Consider the following 24,881-nt stretch of genomic DNA (forward strand, 5'->3'; position numbering starts at 1 on the left):
CAGATTTTTTCCCTTCCTCCCCCAACCCCCTCCCCCAGATGGCAAGCAGTCTTATATATGTTAAATATATTACAGTATAATTTAGATACAATATATGTGTGTAGAACCGAATTTTTTGTTGCACAGGAAGAATTGGATTCAGAAGGTAAAAATAACAGTTTACATTCATTTCCCAGTGTTCCTTTTCTGGATGTAGCTGGTTCTGTCCATCATTAATCAATTGGAATTGGATTAGCTCTTCTCTATGTTGAAGAAATCCACTTCCATCAGCATACATCCTCGTACAGTATCATTGTTGAAGTGTATAATGATCTTCTGGTTCTGCTCGTTTCACTCAGCATCAGTTGATGTAAGTCTCTCCAGGCCTCTCTGTATTTCTCCTGTTGGTCATTTCTTATAGAACAATAATATTCCATAACATTTATATACCATAGTTTACCCAACCATTCTCCAATTGATGGACATCCATTCATCTTCCAGCTTCTAGCCACTATGAAAAGGGCTGCCACAAACATTTTGGCACATACAGGACCCTTTCCCTTCTCTAGTAGTTCCTTGGGGTATAAGCCCAGTAGTAGTATGGCTGGGTCAAAGGGTATGCACATTTGATAACTTTTTGGGCATAATTCCAGATTGCTCTCCAGAATGGTTGGATTCTTTCACAACTCCACCAACAATGCATCAGTGTCCCAGTTTTCCCACAGCCCCTCCAACATTCATCGTTATTTGTTCCTGTCATCTTAGCCAATCTGACAGGTGTGTAATGATACCTCAGAGTTGTCTTAATTTGCATTTCTCTGATCAGTAGTGATTTGGAACACTCTTTCATATGAGTGGAAATAGTTTTAATTTCATCATCTGAAAATTGTCTGTTCATATCCTTTGACCATTTATCAATTGGAGAATGACTTGATTTCTTATAAATTAAAGTCAATTCTCTGTATATTTTGGAGATGAGGCCTTTATCAGAACCTTTAACTGTAAAAATGTTTTCCCAATTTGTTACTTCCCTTCTAATCTTGTTTGCATTAGTTTTGTTTGTGCAGAAATTTTTTAATTTGGTGTAATCAAAATGTTCTATTTTGTGATCAATAATGGTCTCTAGTTCTCCCTTGGACACAAACTCCTTCCTCCTCCACAAGTCTGAGAGGTAAACCATCCCATGTTCCTCCAATTTATTTATGATTTCGTTCTTTATGCCTAAATCTTGGACCCATTTTGATCTAATCTTAGTATGTGGTGTTAAATGTGGGTCCATGCCTAGTTTCTGCCATACTAATTTCCAGTTTTCCCAGCAGTTTTTGTCAAATAATGAATTCTTATCCCAAAATTTGGGATCTTTGGGTTTGTCAAAGATTAGATTGCTATTTTTATTCACTATCTTGCCCTGTGAACCTAACCTATGCCACTGATCAACTATTCTATTTCTTAGCCAATACCAAATGGTTTTGGTGACTGTTGCTTTATAATATAGCTTTAAATCAGGTACACTTAGACCACCTTCCTCTGACTTTTTTTTCATTAGTTCCCTTGCAATTCTCGACCTTTTATTCTTCCATATGAATTTTGTTGTTATTTTTTCTAGGCCATTAAAATAGTTTCTTGGGAGTCTGATTGGTTTAGCACTAAATAAATAGATTAGTTTGGGGAGTATTGTCATCTTTATTATATTCGAAAAGCCAGACTTAAACAAAAAATTAGATCTACATCAACAAGACTCAAGAGAAGCAGAAAAAGGTAAATAGAACCCTTGAGAAATGTATCTCTGTTGTGGATATACAGGAAGTCAACATGGACAATTTAATTTGACTGATATAACATTAAACGGGGAAGTAGTAAAGGGAAGGGGATAGAATCAGAAAAAGGGAAAGGAGAGACAAAAAGAGGGAAATTACAAATCAGGAAAAGGCATAGAAAATCTACCACATCTGAGGGAATTTAGAGAGGGGGAAAAACATTGTGTGAATCTTACTCTCATCAGAGTAGGCTCAAAGAGTAAATAATTGACATATTTGTTTTTCGAAGAATTCTCTCTCACCTCATTATAAGGGGGGAGAGGAAAAGTGAACAGACAAAGGGGAATAAGGGAAGAGTACAAGAAAGGGAAAGGGACTTAAAAGGAGGGGGGAGGGATACTAAAAAGGAAGGGCTTCATGTCACAAGTGGGGTCCATAAAATATATACTGGGGAAGGGGTTCAGGGGGGACAAGGGAAAAAAGCATAATCAGGGGACAATATAATGGCAGGAAATACAGAATTAGTAATTTTAACTGTAAATGGGATGAACTCTTCCATTAAACGGAGGTGGATAGCAGACTGGATAAAAAGTCAGAACCCTGCAATATGTTGTTTACAGGAAACACACTTAAAGCAGGGAGATATATACAGAGTAAAGGAGCAAGGTTGGAGTAGAATCTATTACGCTTCAGGTAAAGCCAAAAAAGCAGGGGTAGCCATCATTATCTCAGATCAAGCAAAATTAGAAATTGATCTAATTCAAAGAGATAAGGAAGGAAACTATATCCTGCTAAAAGGTAGCATAGACAATGAAGCCATATCAATACTAAAGATATATGCACCAAGGGGTATAGCATCTAACTTCCTAAAGGAAAAGTTAAGAGAGTTGTAAGAAGAAATAGAGAGCAAAACTATAATAGTGGGAGATCTCAACCTTGTACTCTCAGAATTAGATAAATCAAACCACAAAACAAATAAGAAAGAAACTAAAGAGGTAAACAGAACATTAGAAAACTAGGTATGATAGATCTTTGGAGAAAACTAAATGGTGATAGAAAGGAGTATATTTTCTTCTCAGCAGTTCATGGAACCTATACCAAAATTGACCATATATTGGGACATAAAGATCTCAAAATTAAATGCAGGAAGGCAGAAATAGTAAATGCCTTCTTCTCAGATCACAATGCAATAAAAACTACATTCAATAAGAAGTTAGGGATAAATAGACCAAAAAATAATTGGAAACTAAATAATCTTATCTTAAAGAATGACTGGGTGAAACAGCAAATTATAGAAACAATTAATAATTTCACCCAAGATAATGACAACGATGAGACATCATACCAAAATTTGTGGTATGCAGCTAAAGTGGTAATAAGGAGAAATTTTATATCTTTAGAAGCTTATTTAAATAAAATAGAGAAAGAGAAGATTAATGAATTGGGCCTGCAACTTAAAAAGCTCGAAAAAGACCAAACTAAAAACCCCCAACCAAAAATTAAACTTGAAATTCTAAAATTAAAAGGAGAAATCAATAATATTGAAAAAAAAACTATTGAAATAATAAATAAAACCAAGAGTTGGTTTTGTGAAAAGGCCAATAAAATAGATAAACCTTTGGTAAATCTGATTAGAAAAAGGAAAGAGGAAAATGAAATTGTTAGTCTTACAAATGAAAAGGGGGATCTTTCCACCAATGAAGAGGAAATTAGAGAAATAATTGGACTAACTCCAATGCTATATAAACTATTTGAAAAATAGGGATTAAAGGAGTCCTACCAAATTCCTTTAATGACACAGACATGATACTGATACCTAAACCAGGTAGATTGAAAACTGGGAAAAAATACTATAGACCAATCTCCTCAATGAATATTGATGCTAAAATCTTAAATAAGATATTAGCAAAAAGACTTCAGAAAATCATCCTAAGATAATACACTATGATTAAGTAGGATTTATACCAAGAATGCAGGGCTGGTTTAATATTAGGAAAACTATTAGTATAATTGACCATATTAATAATCACATTTATAAAAATCATATGATCATCTCAATAGATGCAGAAAAAGCATTTGATAAAATCCAACATCCATTCCTACTAAAAATGCTTGAGAGTATAGGAATAAATGGATTATTCCTTAAAATAGTCAGCAGCATATATTTAAGACTGTCAGTAAGCATAATATGTAATGGAGATAAATTGGAACCTTTCCCAGTAATATCAGGAGTGAAACAAGGTTGCCCACTATCACCATTACTATTCAATATTGTATTAGAAATGCTAGCCGTGGCAATAAGAGTGGAGAAAGAGATTAAAGGAATAAGAGTAGGTATTGAGGAAATCAAACTGTCACTCTTTGCAGATGACATGATGGTATACTTAGAGAACGCCCCGAGATTCTAATAAAAAGTTATTAGAAATAATTCACAACTTTAGCAAAGTTGCAGGATACAAAATAAATCCACATAAATCCTCAGCATTTTTATACATCACCAACAAAATGCAACAGCAAGAGATACAAAGGGAAATTCCATTCAAAACAAATGTCGAGAATATAAAATATTTGGAATTTCATCTACCAAAGAAAAATCCGGAATTATATGAGCAAAATTACAAAACACTTGCCACAAAAATAAAGTCAGATTTAAATAATTGGAAAAACATTAAGTGCTCTTGGATAGGCCAAGTGAACATAATAAAGATGACAATCCTCCCCAAACTAATCTATTTATTTAGTGCTATACCACTCAGACTCCCAAGAAACTATTTTAATGACCTAGAAAAAATAACAACAAAATTCATATGGAAGAACAAAAGGTCGAGAATTTCAAGGGAAGTAATGAAAAAAAAAATCAAATGAAGGTGGCCTAGCTGTACCTGATCTAGAACTATATTATAAAGCATCAGTCACCAAAACTTATTGGCTAAGAAATAGACTAGATGATCAGTGGAATAGGTTTGGTTCACAGGGCAAGATAGTGAATAAAAATAACTATCTATTATTTGACAAAAACAAAGATCCCAACTTTTGGGATAAGAATTCACTATTTGACAAAAACTGCAGGGAAAACTGGAAATTAGTATGGCAGAAAGTAGGCATGGACCCACACTTAACATCACATACTAAGATAACATCAAAATGGGTCCATGATTTAGGCATAAAGAACAAGATCATAAATAAATTAGAGGAACATAGAATAGATTACCTCTCAGACTTGTGGAGGAGGAAGGAATTTGTGACCAAAGGAGAACTAGATATCATTATCGATCACAAAATAGAAAATTTTGATTACATCAAATTAAATAGCTTTTGCACAAACAAAACTAATGCAAACAAGATTAGATGGGAAGTAACAAATTGGGAAAATATTTTTACAGGTAAAGGTTCTGATAAGCGCCTCATTTCCAAAATATATAGAGAACTGACCCTAATTTATAAGAAATCAAACCATTTTCCAATTGATAAATAGTCAAAGGATATGAACAGACAATTCTCAGATGATGAAATTGAAACTATATCCACTCATATGAAAGTGTTCCAAATCACTACTGATCAGAGAAATGCAAATTAAGACAACTCTGAGATACCACTGTCAGATTGGCTAAGATGACAGGAACAAATAATGATGAATGTTGGAGGGGATGTGGGAAGACTGGGACACTAATGCATTGTTGGTGGAGTTGTGAAAGAATCCAGACATTCTGGAGAGCAATTTGGAACTATGCCCAAAAAGTTATCAAACTATGCATACCCTTTCATCCAGCAGTGCTACTACTGGGCTTATATCCCAAAGAAATACTAAAGATGAGTAAGGGACCTGTTTGTGCCAAAATGTTTGTGGCAGCTCTTTTTGTAGTGGCCAGAAACTGGAAAATGAATGGATGTCCATCAATTGGAGAATGGTTGAGTAAATTATGTTATATGAATATTATGGAATATTATTGCTCTGTAAGAAATGACCAGCAGGATGAATACAGAGAGGTTTGCAGAGATCTACATGAACTGATGCTGAGTGAAATGAGCAGAACCAGAAGATCACTATACACTTCAACAACAATACTGTATGAGGATGTATTCTGATGGAAGTGGATATCTTCAATATAAAGAAGATCCAACTCACTTCTAGTTGATCAATGATGGACAGAAACAGCTACACCCAGAGAAGGAACACTGGGAATTGAATGTAAACTATTAGCACTACTGTCTTTCTACCCAAGTTACTTTTACTTTTGGAATGCAATTCTTAACATGCAACAAGAAAATTGGATTTACACACATATATTGTACCTAGGTTATACTGTAACACATTTAATATGTATGGGTTTGCCTGTTATCTAGGGGAGGGAGTGGAAGGAGGGAGGGGATAATGCCATAAAAAATTACTCATGCATATGTAGTAAAAAAAAAATATATATATACATATATATAATTATAAAATTAATAAAAAAACAGTGAAAAAATTTTTGGTTTTGCTTTATTGTATCTTGATTTCTCATAAAGTCATTAGCTTCCATTTGCTAAATTCTGTTTTTAAGGAATTATTTTCCTTAGTGAGCTTTTGTACCTCATTTCCCAATTGCCCAATTTTGCTTTTTAAAACATTCTTCTCCTCATCACATTTTTTGTCTTTCCTTTTGCACCTCTCAATTATTTCCCTATTTTTTTTTAATCTCTGTCTTAATTGATTTTCAAAGTCCCTTTTGAGCTCTTCCATGGTCTGAGCCGAATTTTTATTTATGTTGGAGTCTTTGGATGTAGAAGTTTTGACTTTGTTATCATCTTCTGAGTGTGTACTTTTGACCCTGCTTATCACCATAATAACTTTCAGTGTTCAGGACCTTTATTATCATCATTATTATTATTTGCTGTCTGCTCATTTTCCTAGCCTATTACTCAGTTCTTAACTGTTTGCTAAAGTAGGACTCTGTTTCCGTGGTAAAGTTTGCATTGTCCCAAGCTTCAGGGGGTTTTGAAGCTGTTTTCATAAATCCTTCTAGGAATCTGAACACAAGCACTCTTTTCTGCCCCGGAACTTTTAGGTATGTCTCACCCCAGTGTAGGTGTAAGATCTAATTGGGGGGGATGGGGCTCAACTGATCAAGATGCATTAAGACACATCAGACTCTCACCTTGAAGTCACAGACCCTCTCCACTGACTATCCCAGTTGGCCCCTGATATTCCCCAAACTGAGAGCCTCCAGCACTGCTGCTGATTCAGAGGTCTCACCTCATTGATGCTGGGGTCTGGGCTGAAGCTGGGGCCTGGGCCAGGCCTGTGCTGGGATTCCATGCTGGGCTCCTACTCGAATTACAGAGACATTTTCTGCTGACCTTCTAGCTGCTCTTTTATGTCTCCGGACTGATAGTCCTGGAAGCCACTACTAATGCTGCTGATTCAGAGGTGGACCCCTAGCTGGCCTATGCCTGGGTCCAAGGCTGCACTGTTGGGTCCTGTCCCAGTGTTCCTATCCTGGTGTTCTAGACTTTTTCTGCTGAGCTTCTTAGTTGCCTTGGGCTGGAAAATACTCTACTCTGTCTTTTTGGGTATCATTATTTAAAAGAAATTTGTTATTTTTTATTTAAATAATTTATTTATTTAGAGTTATTATTTAAATAAATTTGAAGCAATTTGGGGGAGGAGTTAGGCAAGTTCCTGCCTTTATTCCATCATCTCACCTTCCTTTTGGGATTTTCTTAGAAGAGTGGTTTGCCATTTTCTTCTCCAGTTCATTTCACTGAAGCAAACAGCATTAAGTGACATACCCAAGATCACACACCATAGTTAACTTCTGAAGCCAGATTTAAATTCAGGTCATTCTGACTTCAGGTCTGGCACTCTATTTACTGTATGTGTCACCTAAGTATGAAAATATTGATGTTGAACCAATGCATCCTACATGAAGTCAGAAAGTTTTTCTTTTTGTAACTCCAGCACTAACAAAAACTTTGCATACAATAAGTATTTAATAAATGTTAATGAAATTGAATTGAATTAATATTTTCTGGATTATGTAATTAAAAAATAGGAGACCAGAAACTCACACAAATTTATCTATATACTAAGAGTCAACCGAAAAATTTGAACTCTGACTTTAAAGTTAGTACTGTGGGATGAACATTTCAGTTTCTTGATCATTCAACCTTGGGAAACTTGTTCAAAGGGCCTCAGTGGTATTATGTTATTACTTTGCCTATGACCTTGAACATATCAATTCCTGGAATAGGGGAGAAGAAAATAGCCATCCCTAACTTCCTTGCAACTCTATCATACTTTGGGTCTACAATAATATTGGGGTATATCCCTGAGCAGTGAGTTCAGGGAATATGATAAGACTTAAAGGGTTGAAGAAATCCACAATAACTCAGCTCTGCCTTTTTTACTTTGTTAATGGATTACTTAATACATTTCCTTGCCTCATTGATTCATTGCTGCATGATGTAGGGTTGTAGGTATCATAACTCTGTGAGTATTTGTGCTGGGCAATAGGAACTATGATATTGTAGTAGAGAGAATGATTGGATTTTGGTCTCATTTGCTTTTAAAATTTTTTTTCTCCCTGTTTTTAAAAACATTTTTATTTAAATTTTAAGTTCTGAATTCTCTCTCTCTTCTTTCCATTATCCTTTCTTCCCTTTCTCCCTCCCTGAGAAAGTACATAATCATAAATAGATCATAATTGTGTGAGCATATAAAACATTTCCATATTATTCATTTTGTATAAAAAGATTTGAATAAAAGTTTAAAAAAAGAAGATGAAAGTAAAAAATAGTATAGTCTGTATTTGATCAATATCTGTTCTTTCTCTGGAGGCAGATAATATACTTCATCATTAGTCTTTTAGGATTGTTTTGGATCATTGTGTTGCTGAGAATCACTAAGTCATTTACTGTTAAGGGACAGGTCAATTCTCTGAGAGCCTCCACAGCCATGGATCATAGCATGTGAAGGAGTTGCAGGGCAGCCTTTGCTAACACAGGTGTTGTGGACTGGGAATGAGATAAATTGGAGGCAGAGGGAAGAGGAGAAAGGTCAGACAACACAACAGCTTCTAAGTCAGAGAGGTCAGAGAATAGCAACTTCCTCTCACTCAGTCTCCTTGTATCATCCTTTCACAAGAGAAAATCCATTCTGGGTTGAATCTCCAGCAGCTACTATCAGATGGCTCTCATGTATTCCAAAAGCTCTCCAATATATTCCAACAATTTACAAATTTTAATTGAATAATATTGCTGTTACTGTGCACAACATTTTCTTGGTTCCATTTACTTCACTATGCATCAGTTCATGTAAGTCTTTCCAGGTTTTTCTGAAATTATCCTGTTTGTTATTTGTTATAACATAATAATATCCCATCAGATCCATATACCACAGTTTGTCTAGCCAATTCCCAATTGATTCCTCTTAATTTCCAATTCATAGCCACCACAAAAAGACCTGTTTTGGATATTTTTGTACAAATAGGTCCTTTCCTTTTTTTTTTTTTTTTTTTTTCTTTTTCTTTTTTGGATTTCTTTGGGATACAGACTTAGCAGTGATATTGCTATATCAAAAGGTATGCACAGTCTTATAATCCTCTGGGCATAGTTCATTTTGTTCTCATTTGGAATCAAATCATGGTCTAGTTGTCTTTTCATCCCTTGCCCCTTTAAGTTTGCACACCTGATGAGATGGAAAAACAGCTGCATGAGTTTGCAAGGGAATGTGTATTTCATTCTGACATCTTTACTCTTTCATTACTTTTAAATGCAGTTAAATTAACTGCCATTTTACCTTGAAATCCTCGTATCATAAGATAATGATCACCAGAGAAAGGATTCAAACCAAGTGACAAAGCAGAAAGATTAATGTCTGGGTGTTAATTATCCAGCGTGAAAGGTCCCAAATGCTCTGTCATGTTACTGAAAAAGAATTCTTCATTTTTAATGGCAAACTTCTTAATATATCAGCAGACTTATGGTTTAACTGCTCCAAATTAATCACCCTAATGTTATAGCTATTAGATATAAGTATGACACCAACAAAGACATCTGGATATCTGCTTGGCTTTGCTCCTTGTTTCTAAATACTGATTCTAAGTGGGTAGGATGAGGCTGAAGTTAGAGGGCTTTGCGATAGAAGGATCGTTCCTGACTGGCATTAATAGTATCATAGATCTGGAGTCTTCTCACCAAAATTTTGCATTATATAGGGGAGGAAACAAAAATTCAAAGAGGTTAAATGACTGGCCCAAAGTCACAAAGCTACTTAGTGACAAAAACCCTTCTTTGTCTCCCCACTCTCAACTCTGATCCACTCTATGAACAAATTAGAGTTCATGGGTGGAGACAAATAGACTTCTTAAAAGTCCTCAGACTTTGCTGTGATTATCCTCAATTTTAATAGTACTTTTCATCCCCCCCACCCTACTGACCAATCTAATAATATTATTCATATTGCTTTATAGTTCTTTCAGATTAAGTCATACTGCATTTATGCCACTTGATATAGTTAGAATAGGAAGAGATCTCTGATTTCATTGGTATAAAGAGAATAAAGGGAAACTCCCTCTATCAATTAATTTATAGTCTTAGAGAATCCCTTAGAGCATTGTAGGTATAAATGACTTGTCTGGGGTCACATAGCCAATATGTGGCAAAGGCAAATTTGAATCCTTGCTTGCTTGCTTCAAGGACTACTCTTCAACCACTATACCCCACTGTCTCCAAATATAGATAACTTAGTGGAAAAAAAAAAGAATATAACTTTACCTATTTCATTTTTGATCATTAGCAAACTGGATAACCTCTTTATACATTATCAATAATCTTTGCACTGGAGGAGATTTAAAGAGGTTTAAAATTTATCATTTGAAGATCACTTATTTAAAAAATAAAGATACCTTTTGGTATAAAAGTATCTTAGTACAACTGAAAGTGCACAGATTCTAGAAATTAAGTTCTTGGTTCAAAGGCCATCTATGACATTACTATTTGTAATAATGTTGTATGATTTTAGTTTATAGTTTTCTCATCTGCAAAATTGAGGCCATTAGATTAAGTAGCCTCTGAGTTCCATTCATGCTCTCAAGCTACGATCCTTGAACAATAGGATCATCTGCCATTTAACTGTTCAGGAGTAGTCCATAATCGGGAGAAGTTCAAGACAACTAGAGACAGACATATATATATATATATATATATATATATATGTATGTATGTATGTATATAGATAGATAGATAGATATATTGATATAGATATAGATATAGATATATAAAAATAATTTAACAATAAATGCATCACTGAGCAAGGGGAGACACATTCATAATAATGATGCCATGGTCTTTTTTAAGTTTATTCAAGAAGTATGAGCATAGAGTTATCTATCCTCAGGGATTATGCAAAGGAAGTATTCTTCATTGAAGCCAAAAACATAATCCCTAATTAGGCCACTGGGTGGTGGCTGAGTTGTAGAGAACTTACTTTGGGCAAGAGCATAAAACTGTAATCAACTATGGTGACTCCAATTCAACTCAATTCATTTCATTTCAATGCAGTTAGCTTTTAGAGGTTACTTAGTTTATTCATAGAGAATTCTCTTGTTATATAGATGCCCTCCTTACAACAATAGTAGGAAACACAAATTTTATTATCATCAGTTTTTAGATAAGGAAATTGAGGTTCAGAAAGGTGTCAATTTCACATTGAGAATAAACATCAACACCACAACCACAAATCTATATTGTAGCAGAGCTAGAGAGATAAGAAAGAAATATAAGACATACTTTTTACCCTCAAAGAGTTTCTAATCTATCTAGGGAGATAAAATGCATAAAGTTTGAAAACAGAAGAATATGAAGTCAATACATAAGCAAATGGATAATTACGTCAAGTTTCTAGAACTTGGAGTTAGAATCAATAACTTATATATCTTGAAATCTCCCATAGTGCGTGGTTAATAATACAATCTTAATAAATTGTTGATTGATCTATAACATGTAGGAATTGAACTAAATGAACTTTCCTCCATAATTATTTTCATCTCTAAATTTATAATTTCATCTCTCTCTCTCTCTCTCTCTCTCTCTCTCTCTCTCTCTATACACACACACACATACACACACACACACACACACACACACACACACACACACACACACATATATATATATAATTTATATTCTTATGTTCTTTTTATTATTTATATTCTTTATTGGTCATTACAAATAACACTTGGGTTTGGGATTAGTTTCTCTGTCTTGGGGGAAAATCTGACATTTGGGTGGGCTGGGTAGATTGAGCAGAAGGAAATACTTGCTTCTTCCAAATTTCACATAGTTTTTAATTTTTGTTTTCTGAAAGGAGAAGATGATGGAGATGGAATGAATTTATCTCCATAATTACTTTTACTGTGTGGGGGCAGCTAGGTGGTGCAGTGGATAGAGCACCAGCCCTAAATTCAGGAGGACCCAAGTTCAAATCTGGTCTCTGACACATAACACTTCCTAGCTGTGTGACCCTGGGCAAGTCATTTAACCCCAGCCTCAGAGAAAAAAAAAAAAAAAAAAAAAAAAAAAAAAACTTTTACTGTGTGAAGTGTCCTGACTTTCAGCATTTTCTGCACTCCAGCCCAATTGGTTACTTGTCTTAAACCCATTGTTCTGCTTTAATTCCTGCTGGTTTTCCAGTAAAAACAGTAAGGCATTCCTTAAATAGTTGGCTGCAAACTCTGTACTAACTACAGGAAGACTGTCTATTATTATATATGACATTCTGTATAGATTGGCATGCCAATGATAGTCTTGACCAACAATGGCTTTTACAATCCCCCTTTTGTTTGGAAGATCTAGAGTTTCCTGTTCAGTTACTTTGATGGCGATGCAGCATTGAACCAGCCTCCCCGCAAACATTGGAATGATAAACTTGGATGGCTTCAATCATATACTTGAAGACTTCCAGGAGCCAGTCAGTGTACAGCATTTGAATGCCACAATTGTACAGGAACTCAGTGCTTATTCATTAGCAGGGTATGTGTGGGCCTCCCCAAGAATGTCTTCCCCATGTTTTTGCTGTCTTCTCTAAGCTGGGCACAGATATTGTCATTTTCTTGGAAACCTTTCTTAAAATAAAAAAATTCCCAAATTTTGTTTGGTCATGAATAAATGAATGCAGCCTAAATTTTCCCATAACATGCATCTTAAACATTCATCTGTTTTTTGAGAATTCTGGGTGTTCAACAATGTTTTGATAATTGCTGCTTAAATATTCAAAATTGCATTTAAGAAACAAAGAAGGAACAGGATTTCCATGACAGGTTTGATTCTTTTTTTGCAAGTGTTCAGATACTTCATTTGGATATAGGTTCTCACTTTAAACTGATGAATCTTAGACTTGTCAGTTTCTATTAAGTCTCTACTTTCAGCTTTATTATTTGATTCCTCTTTGCTGGTTAGTGTTTCTTGACTCATTATTTTTCCTGTTTTTGTTTTTATTGCCTTGAAAAAACATTTTTTTCTCTAAAACAGCAAGGTAATACAGTGCTTCTCAGCTTGGTAAGTTAGAATAAGGAGATCCATAAGCAAGAAACACACAACCTGTGAAAATTACTCTTCAAAAAGGTTATATGACCTGATAAAGTTTTTCTCCAATTAATACTGCTTCCATATCCTGATAAAGAATAATTGCTTGAATATGGTAGAGCAAGATGTTTTCAATATTATCTAAATCATCAATTTCTTCAACAGCTGAATGGACCTGATTCTTGAGCTGGTTCAAGGTTTCTCTCTAATGATGGTTGGTCATTTTTTTCAAAATTTGGCCTCCACTGTGTTCAAAACAATCCTGTAGTCATCCTTGTATCTGATGTTCTGCAGGCAGATAAGGTGCTGGACGCATATAACATAATTTTCAACCATGAATGCTTGAAAAACATTACCTGATAATTCCTTCTCTTAATCAGTGATCCTGGAAAAAGAAACTGCTCTTTCATGCTAATCTGTTTCTTGAAGTGGATTTGAAACTGGTTGAATGGCTGGACAAAATAGATCATTAATGGAAAGATGTTGGAAGGAGATTGGTGGAGCATCCCAGGATCTGTCTTTGGCTCAAGGGGTGGTAGATTGGGAAAAGCTTCATGGAAGAAGTGCTATGTGAATCGGAATATAAAGGAGAACTTCAAAATTTGAAGACTGGAGGGAGAGCACTGCAGGTGTGGGAAATACTATTTTGAGAGTTGGGATTGTCTTACTTTTTCATTTGGACCCAAGTGCTCAGCATATAATTAAGTGCTCAAAAGAAGCTTCATTCATTCATCTTTGAGAATGAATGACACATGTCATTTTTATCATATTTGATAGAAGTGTATCACCAGTAATATAAGATGGAGCTAAAAAAAAAAAGTGAAGGTGGCACAAGGTTCCAGAGAACTTTGCACAGAGGAATGACAAAGTACCTGGAACATAGTGTGAGCTTAATAAAAGTTACTTACTTGATCAAAGTTAAGGCAGCCTTCAGAAGAATGAATTAGAGGGGAATGAGTGGAATTGAGGTGATGATAAACTGGATTGCATCAAATTCCAAAATATGTGAATTGATGAATAGAGGAGATATCACTTTGATTTAAAATGTTGCAGTAAAGGACCTTAAGACCCTCCCATTTGTTTCATAGAAGACTGAAACTGAGTCTCAGAGACATGTCCAAGTCCATACAAGTAGTGAATCTGTATTTGAGCCCAGGTTCTAGGAGCTGAGATGCAGTGCTGCTCCCCACCTCCCCGGACTTCCAAGAATGGGTGCTAGAGAGGTCACATAAGTCTCTCTACCTGAAATATTTGCTGCAAGGGTACTCCAGCTGCTTCCTTTTACAGAGGAAAAAACTGACAGTCTGGTAGTGACCAGGTAAGGCTGGGCATGAAGTTGAGGCAGTGAGTGCAACAGTAGCCTGATCTTATGACTTTAAATATGGTGTTTTAATCAACATTGCCAATTACCATTTCTTTTCCTCCTCTCCACTCCTTTCCCTTTCCCCCATCTCTTTCTCCTCTCTTTTCCTTCCCTCTTCCCATTTCCTCCCCCTCAGTACCTGGCAAGTAACTGATGTTTAGCAAATTCTTGGTGATTGATCTAGTTCAACCTCACTCTCTGTTTGTCCATCTCCCCCTCTCTTCCCTATTCTTTCTCTCTTTGCCCTCTTTCCTTTCTTTCTTCTCCTTCTCTTTTTCTCTCTCCTTTTTCTGTTTTTCTCTACTCCCCCTTCTTCTCTCCCCCTTCACTTTGTTTTTTTTCCTCCTCTCCTCTCTTCTCTTCTCTTTTCTGTTTTCTTCTTTTCTTCTCCTCCTTTCTTCTACCTCTCCTCTTCTTTTTTCTAATATTCTCCCTTCTCCTCTTGAAGAAAGAACCCCAAAACTCTAAAACTCCTTGAAGTAGAAAATCTTCAATTCTTCCTCTGTGAGGGATCCCACCTGAGGGATACAAGAACAATAGCTTCATTCTGTTGTTATCTAGGTGGGGTTGGTTCAGTCCTGAGCTAAAAGAATTCCAACCCTATTCAATTAAAGCTCCTCTATTCAATTTAATTCCACCCACCAGCTTCATTGGGAGGGGGAGCAGGCCTCCCTTGCAGCCAAAGTCCTTCTTATAAAAATGACAATTAAAAATTCACTTCTTTGCAGAAGTTCTAAACATGCCAGGTTATGCCATGCCATGCCATGTCATTCCAAGGAATCCTCTGCCCACTGGAATAATATTCTTTTCCAGTGCTACCCTCTCTCCCTTACCTATTTCTCTAATGAGACTTTATGCCTCTCTGTCAGAATTTTTAACCTTACTTCCCAATCCCTATAATAAACCTTTTTTTTTTTTAATGAATCTAGGTTTTGGGGTTTATAAATTCCTTTACAGAGAATCCCTACACTGCCAGAAGGGGGTTCCCCAAACTCCCTACCTTTGTGTGAATCTGAAGGCGTGTAGGGGAGCCATACTTCTCCATTTGGTTCTCTGAACCCTGAACCAGCCACTAGATCTTATCATTTAACTCCCTGACCACCAGAAACCCTAATCTCATTTTGGTTCCCTAAATCTAGATCTTATCATTTGGCTCCCTACAAAAGGGAACCCCAAAACCTAAACCTCATTATATTTTTGGTTCCCATACAGGGAGCCCTCAAAATTGGACTTCACCTCATCACTCTCACCTCCTCTTTTCTCTTCCCCTCTCTTACCTTCTGTTCTCTTTCTTTCTTTCTTCTTTCCTTTCTTTATTTCTCTCCTTTCCTCCCTCTCTTCCTCCATCCCTCTTTTTCTTCCTCCCTTCCTTCCTTTTTTTGCTATAGTCATCATGAGTATAATTTTCACATTTCTGTATATTTTATTCTATATAATTTCGTTAAAATCATCATGTGGATACCTTGATTCTTCATATTAATTGCCCCTTTTTGTTCAATAAATAATAATTATGCATCATCGGTATGCAACACTCTTTGTTTAGCCTTTCCCAGTTAATGATATGTACCTTAAGGTTCTTATTAATTGTGTGATCCTGAGTAAATCACTTAACTTCCCTGCTTCATACTTAAAATGGGGACAGTAATAGCACCTATCTCTTAATATTGTTGTGAAAGTATAATAAATAAAATTTGTAAGGACTTTGTAAACCTTAAAATACTATATAAATGCTAGGTAGCTATTATTGTTTTAATGTTGTTTCAAGTTCTGTGCTTCTGGCTTCTATGGATAGTCTAGTGTTTGTGAAACTTTTCTTTTTGTCATATGACTAGTAATGCAATATTTGTGTCAAAGAGTAGGCATTTTGGTCACTTTCTTAACATAGTCCCTAATTTCTTTTCTAAATGATTGGACTAATTCACAGCTACACTAACAGTGTATTTATTACTGTCTATCTTTTTGCAACCCCTTCAAAATTGATTATTCCCATCTTTTATCATCTTTGCCAATCCTATTACTATTTTCTTTTACCTTTTCTGAATACTGTTGTCTATGAAGTTAATACAAAGGACATCTTGTTACTTGACTTTGCTAAGACCATCTTATAATACAGCTTCTAGTAAATATAAAACATGAAGCCTTTATGAAAGATGTGAGCATTCAAATAAGAGCACTTCTCTATATATTGATTGTAAAAATATGAATAAGGGACAATCACTGGAATTAAGACTCTGAAGTTTCTCTATCTATATTAATTCTATATCTTCCACCTTTAAAAATACAGGACAATTCCTGAGAACAGTTCCTGAGAAAACACTACTTTTCATTGATTCACCTTTCTGAGACAATGGCTATATTGCATTTCAAAGAAGGCATGTGAATTTTCATGAGATATGGCTACTATAAGGAAATTGGATTTTATAAATGGGAGTTTATCAATGACCCACAAAACAAAAACTACCATTCCTCAGAGCTTATATGTCTGCTGGTGGTTTTGCATCTCTACCTCTTAGATCTTATTTTTTCCATTTATGAAAGAATATTCTTTAAGGGAGTCTGTTTTGGCTGTAATGTTCTCTCTAGATACTTCATTTCAGTCCATTTGCATCCTTTCTAAAATTTATTGTTGTGGAGTTTGGTGTATATTATTTTTATCAGCATTAAATTTACCTTAGTATATTAGAGCAGAGAGATTGGAAAAACTAGGTTTTAATTCTTAGCCCATTAAAATATCCTTAATAAACACAATTTTCATTATGTATTAGCACCAGATGGATAGCTATAGTCATATCTCTGCATAATAGACTTTTTAGAATTTGTTTTTCTTTAATTAAAAAAATAACATTTGGTTTCTTTACTCTAAATATCTGATTTTCCTAGAGTAGCAGAATATCTATGCAGTTTGATCCATTTTCATTGTTATTTTTAAATTTAAATTGGAGTTGAAAAAATCCATTTGCAGACAATGGCAAAATTCTGTTCAGCACAATTCAATTCATTTCAACATATTCAGTTTAGTTTAATTCAGTTCAATTTTATTCAATTCAATTCCATTCTATGGAATTCAATTCAATTAAACAAAACTTAATTGTCTGGTATCTCCAAGATTCTATATCAAGCTGGAGTCAGAACCAAGACAAAAATGAAATCTTTCTTATTCTTATGGATGTTATATTGGTGGGGGTTGAGGTCCCTTTCTAATTGCCCAACTCATGGCTGACCTTGATTCACAAATCCTGGTCAAAGGCACCCTTTGAATATCCAGGCCCAGCCCCACTATCAGTTCAGCTTCCCCCACCCCTCACCTGATCTGAGCTAACTTAAAAGCCCAACAAGAACTTGGAACTGCCCACAATCTTTTGGGTATAAAAGAGGTGAGCTGGAACTCCCTTTTCACAGGAGCCCTCCCAGCCAACACATGGTATCCTTCCAGCCATGTAGGGGTTCCTGCCCACCTAGCGGCCACCTCTGGCCCTGGCATCTTTCTAACTTAACTTTACTTCCAAATTCCTACCATAAACCTTTTATTTATCAATCTAGGTTTTCAGGTCTGTAAATTCATTTTACAGGGGACACTGTGCCTCATGGGATTATCTTACTATCTATGCACCAAGAAATGGGGTTCCCCCTTTCCTTTCCCTCATTAATATTATATTGGATTCCTGATTTTATCAGTGGGTTATTTCTAACACTGGGTTTAATGCAGGGGTGTATTCCAGACCCAGAAGAATTGTTGTCCTGAACACACTTCTTTACCTTACTTCTTTGATCTTCTCTCTAGTAATAATCAGATATTCCTATTTTTCCCTATTTCAAGGGAGGCATATTCTGAAACCATGAAGACTGAGTAGGATAGAAACCTGTAACTAACTATACATGCTTAGTTCTTACAATAAGTGACTGAAGGAAAAAAAAGAAAAAGAAAAAGAAAAAGAAATGGATGTTGCATATTGAAAAAAAGAAAATACACTCTGATTTTTTTAGATAAACCAGTATCTGCCACCAGAACATGTTCTTAGTGTAAAATCCACTTGTTCAGTGAAAACCTTGTTTTGTTTAGAAAAAATCTGAGCTTGAGGGCTGTCAGAAATAGTGCATCATCATCATCATTTGTCAAAAAACCCAGGAAGGAAGACAGACCTGTTGAAATCAAAAAAGGGGTATATGAAATTCTCTTAGATTTAATGTGGAGGGAAAAATAAAAAATGCAAAACTCAACAAAATATTCCTTAACTTCTTTTAGTAGTTATATTTGTAGCTACAACTTGGGGCAACTTAAGAGATAAGTGAAATCCTGCAACCTCTGTGTTAATGACTCCTCACCACAGGGCATTGAAACACTTCCTTATAGGTTCTCTCAATCACGTAAATTCTTCATATAACTCCCCTCTGGAATTTTATATTCTATTTAGCTTGCAACTAATGAACATCACTACTCTTTCATTTCATTTCTTCTCCTTTGAGATGTCATCTGGCCATGGTTTAGACATATTGTGTCTGCTTTGTAACAAGGGATTTTGTCAACTAGCAATTTTTTTGCTTGTTTTTGGATTCATGTTCATAGGTTCATAGAAGCATAGATTTCCAGCTGGCAGGGAGGAACCTTAGCAGTTAACTCATCCAAACCTCTCATTTTATAAATGAGGAAAATTGATGTCCAGAGGTTAAGAAATTCATTCAAGGTTACACTGATGTTAGTGCTAAGATAACACTCAGATGCTTAACTGTGGACAAAAAAAATTATAAGAAAATGATTGGAATAAAGATAACTTGGGTTGAACTTCAGTTATATCAGTGTTTTTCCCCTACAAGATATATAGGAGATATTATAGCTTTTGAAAATTTTCTTATAGTCATTCTGAATAGGAAATCAAAGTTATCCAAATAGTCTTGCTTATTAAAAATCATAGTACTATAAGTTGATAATATTGATATTAATTGATATTGAATATAAAATTCTAGGAGGGGAGTTATATGCAGAATTTGAATAATTGAAACAAGGTGTTTCAGTCCCCTGTGGTAAGGGATCATTAACACAGAGGCTGCAGAATTTCACATATCTCTTAATTTGTATTTAAAAAAAAAAAGGAAGCATGGCAAAGTAGTGCCAGAATCACAAAATTCTAGAATCACATCCTGCCTCTGACAACTACTGTTTGGGTCACCTTGGGCAAGTCACAACCTTTCAATACTCTGTGGAAAAAACAGGTATTGATCTGAATTGTAAATGGAAATTTGTTCATTGGATATTCCCTGTATCAAGGACAATGTAGATCTAATAACAACAATTACCATAGTAATGACAATAATGAGAATGATCATGGAGACATTTTCTGATAATCTCAAATGCTGTATTAACATTAAAATCTATTCAATATTTATTATTAAGCATTTACTTAATTTCAGGCACTATGTTAGGTTATTGGAATGCAAAGATAAGTTCTTTTGGAATTGAAGGCATCTATTAGATTTCAAATCTGAAATTGTCCATTTCTCTATTTTAACAAATCCTGAAAAGACTTCTAACAAGATACAACTGAACCAAGAGATGTATTTTATTATTAGGAGGAAACATGATATAGCAGGGAGAACATTAAATCTGAAATCACTGAACTTGGGCTGTAATACAGTCTCTGCCACTTGTTGATTTGGTTACCCTGAAAAGAACATTACTTAGTCTCTATTGATTTTAATTTCTTCTTTATAGAAATTTGTTGAGAGTGAAGTAGGACTCTTCCAAATATGCCCTTTTGACTCACTCCTCTACCCAGTATTAGCACTGGCTCCCCAGAGGGGGATCACTCACAGGGTTTAGAGGTAATCTTGTGGTTACAGTCTATCCTATATTTTCTTCTACTTAGGCTATTTATTTTAATACACATTGCTTTATGAATCATATTGGGATAGAAAAATCAGAACAAAAGAGAAAATCCATGGGAGAGGAAACAAACAAACAAACAAAAAAAAAAAAAACAGAAAAAAAGAAGTGAACATAGCATGTATTGATTTACATTCAATCTCCATAGTTCTTTTTCTGTATGCAAATGACATTTTCTGTTCAAAGTCTATTGTAATTCTTTGGATCACTGAACCATAGAAAAGAACCAAGTCTTTTATAGTTGATTGTTGCACATTCTTGCTATTTTTGTGTATAGTGTATTTCTGGTTCTGCTTATTTCGCTCAGCATCATTTCATGTAAATCTTTCCAAGACTTTTAAAAATCAACTTATTCATCATTTTTATAGAACAATAATTTTACATTATCTTCATATACCACGACTTATTAGTCATTCCCAAACTGATAGGCAATTACTCCCTTCTCCCTCCTCTTCCCCTCTTTGCTACCATAAAGAGCTGCTACAAAGTTTGTACTTGTAAATCCTTTCCCCTTCTTTATGATTTTCTTGAGATACAGACCTAGTAGTGGCCCTGCTAGGTAAAAGGATATGCACAGTTTGATAACTCTTTGAGCATAGTTCCAGATTGCTCTCCAGAATTTTTGGAAGGCTATCCTTCTAAGACTTAGTCCACAAACTCCCATCACTGCTCTTTCCTTTAATAATCAGACAGTAGAATTTTGTCAAAAAAAAAAAAAAACCCAAAAAACAAAAAACTATTTTTCTAAATACATCTTATTTAATGGCAAAGTAAGAGCAGTAGTTAAAAAGTTTTCCCCCTAAAACATGGGGCAAATTCTCTCATAAATACTCACAGAATCTGTAAAAGCCAGGGGAACATGTTAGAGTTAACATGAAGTTGAACATCCATGTTAGATAAATCTATAGGGAACTCAAAAGTCCATAATCACAGAGTCTTACTGGCCTTTATTTCATTGGACAATGCACTCCTCTGCTCAACTAGGTTGACTTCTTGCAAACTATAGTCTTTTCAATGGAATAGCATTTCAACAGAGCTTCTCTTTATGTATTTCAATGTCTTCTCTGGATAGGTCAACCCAAAGGATGTGTTGGGTATATAGGGTTGCTTAGCTACTAAACTACGTCCTCACTCCATTTGTTTGCTGCACTTGTTTCCCTCCAGAGATGGCTGCTGCTGTGTTTGACTAAGTATGTTGCTTAGATGTATGCTGAACATACTACTGCTGGTCAGAACAGGATTGGTTAGTTGAGTCTACTGCTGCTAAATTGGACCAAGCAAGTTACTATTCCACAAAGCTTCTGCTTCTGACTTAAAACAGGCAAGTCACTGGGCCAACAGACCACTGAGCTATTCTTAGGACAAAACATCTCTATTGATTGTTCTATTCAGTTCCCAGGGCTTTACTATTTCATGTGCAGATAGTCTTTTATCACCTTCAGCCACTGGCTTGACTAGATGCACTGTATTCTCTTTATTTGGAGTATACCAGGGCTCTTTTTATCTGTATGAAAAGTACATCTATATGATATTGTGTTCTTTCAATTAGGTCAGTAGTTTTAATCGTGGTTTCATATAAACTTATCTTTCTTAAATCTCAGAGCCTCATCACCAAAGTTTGTGAGTCCTATGTGACGAGGTGGAAGAAATTTATACTCTTCCAGTTGACCATTATTCTTGATTTAGCTTTGGACTCTACCTTTACTTATGGTGATCATTCAAATTACATTTCCCATAGTATGCTGGCTCTTATGCAGATGATTGACTACTGGTAAAAGTACTGAGTAGTGTGAACTTGAGGCAAGTTCATTTCCCATTGACTTCTTGATATACAAAAGAGCTATGCAAGCTTCAGATCCTTTCTAATGTATGGACTATTTCCTTTGAATCTGAAAAGGTTCCTTTTTATATTTTAATCTATTTTTAATGATTGTGACTTTTAACTTTGTTGATGTCTAAAAAGGGCACATTTGTTTAATTTTTAAAAATTCAACCTTTACATTAATTGAGTCTAATTTATTCTTATTTGGAATTAGTAAAGCTTCCCTATTTTATCTCAAAATCTCAGTTAATACTACAGATTTTATAGGTGGGATAGACAGGAGTTGTAGTAACAAATATTTCTAGAAGTAGAGATTTTAACAATAAGAATAAGGGGGGAAACCCCCAAAACATTTAACATTTTTTTTTTATTATATATATATATATATTTTATAATATTATCCCTTGTATTCATTTTTCCAATTTACCCCCCCTCCCTCTATTCCCTCCCCCCGACGACAGGCAATACCATACATTTTACATGTGTTACAATATAGTCTAGGTACAATACATGTGTGCGAATATCACTTTCTTGTTGCACAATAAACATTAGAATCCGAAGGTACATGCAACCTGGGCAGACAGATATTAGTGCTAACAATTTTCATTCCCCTCCCAGTGTTTCTTCTCTGGGTGCAGCTACCTCTGTCCATCATTGATCAACTGGAAGTGAGTTGGATCTTCTTTATGTTGAAGATTTCCACTTCCATCAGAATACATCCTCATACAGCATTGTTGTTGAAGTATACAGTGATCTTCTGGTTCTGCTCATTTCACTCAGCATCAGTTGATTTAAGTCTCTCCAGGCCTCTCTATATTCCTCCTGCTGGTCATTTCTTACCGAGCAATAATATTCCATAACCTTCATATACCACAATTTACCCAACCATTCTCCAACTGATGGACATCCATTCATCCTCCAGTTTCTAGCTACAACAAAAAGAGCTGCCACAAACATTTTGGCACATATATGTCTCTTTCCGCTCTTTAGTATTTCTTTGGGATATAATCCCAGTAGTAGCGCTGCTGGGTCAAAGGGTATGCACAGTTTGATAACTTTTTGGGCATAATTCCAGATTGCTCTCCAGAATGGCTGGATTCTTTCACAACTCCACCAGCAATGTATTAGTGTCCCAATTTCCCCACATCCCCTCCAACATTTGTCATTATTTGTTCCTGTCATCTTAGCCAATCTGACAGGTGTGTAGTGGTATCTCAGAGTGGTCTTAATTTGCATTTCTCTGATCAGTAGTGATTTGGAACACTCTTTCATGTGAGTGGATATAGTTTCAATTTCTTCCTCTGAGAATTGTCTGTTCATATCCTTTGACCATTTATCAATTGGAGAATGGTTCGGTTTCTTATAAATTATGGTCAGTTCTCTATATATTTTGGAAATGAGACCTTTGTCAGAACCTTTGTTTTTAAAAATATTTTCCCAATTTGTTACTTCCCTTCTAATCTTGTTTGCATTAGTATTATTTGTACAGAAACTTTTTAGTTTGATGTAATCAAAATCTTCTATTTTGTGATCAATAATGATCTCTAGTTCTCCTCTGGTCATAAATACCTTCCTCCTCCACAAGTCTGAGAGGTAGATTATCCTCTGTTCCTCTAATCTATTTATTATCTCCCTCTTTATGCCTAAATCATGGACCCATTTTGATCTTATCTTGGTATATGGTGTTAAGTGTGGATCCATATCTAATTTCTGCCATACTAATTTCCAGTTTTCCCAACAGTTTTTTCCGAATAATGAATTTTTATCCCTAATGTTGGAATCTTTGGGTTTGTCAAAGATTAGATTGCTATAGATGTACCCTTTTTTGTCCTTTGTATCTAATCTGTTCCACTGATCTACCGGTCTATTTTGTAGCCAATACCAAATGGTTTTGGTGACTGCTGCTATATAATATAGCTTTAGATCAGGTACACTTAGACCACCTTCCTCTGAGTTTTTTTTCATTAGTTCCCTTGCAATTCTTGACCTTTTATTCTTCCATATGAATTTTGTTGTTATTTTTTCTAGGTCATTAAAATAGTTTCTTGGGAGTCTGATTGGTATAGCACTAAATAAATAGATTAGTTTGGGGAGTATTGTCATCTTTATTATATTCGCTCGGCCTATCCAAGAGCACTGAATGTCTTTCCAATTATTTAAATCTGATTTTATTTTTGTGGCAAGTGTTTTGTAATTTTTCTCATATAATTCCTGACTTTTCTTTGGTAGATGGATTCCCAAATATTTTATACTCTCAACATTTGTTTGGAATGGAATTTCTCTTTGTATCTCTTGCTGTTGCATTTTGTTAGTGATATATAAAAATGCCGAGGATTTATGTGGATTTATTTTGTATCCTGCCACTTTGCTGAAATTTTGAATTATTTCTAGTAGCTTTTTAGCAGAGTCTTTGGGGTTCTCTAAGTATACCATCATGTCATCTGCAAAAAGTGATAGTTTGATTTCCTCATTTCCTACTCTAATTCCTTGAATCTCTTTCTCGGCTCTTATTGCCGAGGC

The 24,881-nt window shown here is 35.2% G+C and overlaps 1 pseudogene; it reads right to left on the reverse strand.

The window, feature by feature from the left end:
- Positions 1-12,049: 12,049 nt before the first annotated feature.
- Positions 12,050-24,881, reverse strand: part of LOC141540816 (CCR4-NOT transcription complex subunit 10-like) — a 108,185-nt pseudogene continuing 95,353 nt past the window's right edge.

Source organism: Sminthopsis crassicaudata, chromosome 4 (genome assembly GCF_048593235.1).
Source record: "Sminthopsis crassicaudata isolate SCR6 chromosome 4, ASM4859323v1, whole genome shotgun sequence".
In the NCBI taxonomy this organism is placed as follows: domain Eukaryota; kingdom Metazoa; phylum Chordata; class Mammalia; order Dasyuromorphia; family Dasyuridae; genus Sminthopsis; species Sminthopsis crassicaudata.